General features: G+C 56.0%; 1 non-coding gene across 1 annotated transcript in view; it reads left to right on the top strand.

Annotated features, from left to right (window-relative positions):
- The first annotated feature begins 2,438 nt into the window (after positions 1-2,438).
- Positions 2,439-2,500, top strand: part of LOC124757577 — a 1,909-nt gene continuing 1,847 nt past the window's right edge. Inside the window, exon 1 of the ribosomal RNA XR_007012381.1 lies at positions 2,439-2,500. This exon is cut by the window's right edge and continues 1,847 nt beyond it. This is a non-coding gene — a ribosomal RNA (small subunit ribosomal RNA).

Raw genomic sequence — 2,500 nt, 5'->3', positions numbered from 1 at the left:
TCCGTACAACAACGTGTAACCTAACCTAACCTAACCTAACCTATGTTGTACCTTAACCTAACCTATGTTGTACCTTAACCTAACCTATGTTGTACCTTAACCTAACCTATGTTGTACCTTAACCTAACCTATGTTGTACCTTAACCTAACCTATGTTGTACCTTAACCTAACCTATGTTGTACCTTAACCTAACCCATGTTGTACCTTAACCTAACCCATGTTGTACCTTAACCTAACCCATGTTGTACCTTAACCTAACCCATGTTGTACCTTAACCTAACCCATGTTGTACCTTAACCTAACCCATGTTGTACCTTAACCTAACCCATGTTGTGCCTCAACCTAACCCATGTTGTGCCTCAACCTAACCCATGTTGTGCCTCAACCTAACCCATGTTGTGCCTTAACCTAACCCATGTTGTGCCTCAACCTAACCCATGTTGTGCCTTAACCTAACCCATGTTGTGCCTTAACCTAACCCATGTTGTGCCTTAACCTAACCCATGTTGTGCCTTAACCTAACCCATGTTGTGCCTTAACCTAACCCATGTTGTGCCTTAACCTAACCCATGTTGTGCCTTAACCTAACCCATGTTGTGCCTTAACCTAACCCATGTTGTCGCCTTAACGTAACCCACGTTGTCGCCTAAACCTGCTCTGTAATTGTTATACGACTCGTTCAATTACTGTAGTGTTGCCCACCCGCAACCCTCGCAATATAGTTCGCTACTCGCACTGCCCGCACCCCTGTGTATCGCTTCATGTTAAACACCTTGCAAGTCTTGCTCACTTTCCACATGCTCCTGCTGTACACTGTAATGTGGATGGCAGCAGGACGTACATGCCGCCCCTCCCCACGTCCCCACCTTGCCCCCTGCCTTCGCAAGCTGGTTGGTGAGAAGTTTGCATGTTCAATGCCCTTCGCATGCGACGTACTCAGGCTACGTTGTGGTGCGGCCTGTGTCAACTGTCCGCTGATGTCGTACGCGTGAACCACAATCTGTACTGCACATTCGTCCTTATGTACTGAATGATACATCGTGGCACATGTGTGACCGCACAACGACTGCGCCCAAAAACGGCGGACCATACAGTGCAAATATTGTGCACGCAGCTACGTGTCGTCTCCCTATGAGAGCTGGATTGCAGTGTGGTACGCCATAGAGACGTGTGGGAGGAACGGACGCCGTGGATGGCGATCAGCATGAGCTGTCTGTTGATGTATTCGGACCTAGTCGTCTCTCCTCACACACCGTGATGGCATGGTGCACCGCGTTCCATATCTGCGACATGCTACAGAGGCCGGTTGACAGTCGTTCGAGCAATGGACATCGCATACGTACGGGGGCCACCTTCCACGTATTGTCTAGGCGTGCACATTTTGTTGCGTGTATGTGGGCAGACGTAGTGTGGCGTGACACCTGACACAGGCATGCAATAATCGTTGAAGTTGCAAATGGCGATGGACGCCTGCGTTTTCTGGTGAAGTTACGCAAATGAACAAATGGTAACCTGTTGTGGTGCGGTTGTTCTCGCTAGGGGTGAATCGGTGATGGCGACGATAGGTTGAGGTACTAACCGGTTGTTCCAGCGATACCCACCATGCCGACGAAACTGAACGGCATCTGGGTGTGAAGCGATACGCGGCGGTGGCTGGGTGGGACCGTCCCCGGCCGGTGAGGGGGCGCCTCCCGGCGTGCTGGCCGCGCGGTGCGTGGGCGCACGCGCTACAGCCGGCTGGTGGGGGCGGCCAGTGGCAGGCGCGCCGGCCGACGGACGCGGCAGGCGTCGCAGCTGCGCGCCGGCGCACCCTGCGCGCGGCGCCGTGCGGCCAAAGTAGGTCCTCGCGGGCCCGGTGCGAAGCGCGGTGGACATCTTCAGTGTGCTGGTCCGATTGAGGACTGTGTGCGTTGAGGATGCGCCGCCGCCCGGCGCTCGGCGCCGCGACGCCGTCTGCTGCTCGGTCGCCCCAGCGGTTCTCGCTGGTGGTTTGTATCGCAGCTGTGCGGATGTGTTGGCGCGTGCGCTGTGCTGGGAGAGTTCGCTTCGGCACCCAAGTGGGGCTTTTGTCCTTCTGTGGCGCTGGCGTTGGAGCTGCCGGTCACCGTAGGTGGCGCGTGTTGTCTCCCGCCGGCAATGCCACGACAGCACGCTCCCGGGCCTCTGTCGGCAGCGGCAAGCTCAGTTGGGAGCACGGGTGGTCGCACCGAAAGCGTCTACTCGCCTAACTCCGGGCGATTGCGCCTCTCTCGAACCCGACCAAGTACTTGGGACGGCGCTGCGCGCCGCCGGGACCTGAGAGGGTTTCGAGGTGTATTGTGCAGGGGAGCTCAGCCTCCTCCTGTTTGCAGAATGATTGAGCGGACGCTTGCGTGTTCGCGCGGGCCCCCGGGACACACTCCCGGGCGGCCGGCTGCTCAGCTCTAGTTGACGCAGCTCCCTGGTTGATCCTGCCAGTAGTCATATGCTTGTCTCAAAGATTAAGCCATGCATGTCTCA

The sequence above is a fragment of the Schistocerca piceifrons genome, unplaced genomic scaffold (genome assembly GCF_021461385.2).
Source record: "Schistocerca piceifrons isolate TAMUIC-IGC-003096 unplaced genomic scaffold, iqSchPice1.1 HiC_scaffold_56, whole genome shotgun sequence".
Classification (NCBI taxonomy): domain Eukaryota; kingdom Metazoa; phylum Arthropoda; class Insecta; order Orthoptera; family Acrididae; genus Schistocerca; species Schistocerca piceifrons.
This window is presented reverse-complemented; position numbering and strand designations above follow the sequence as displayed.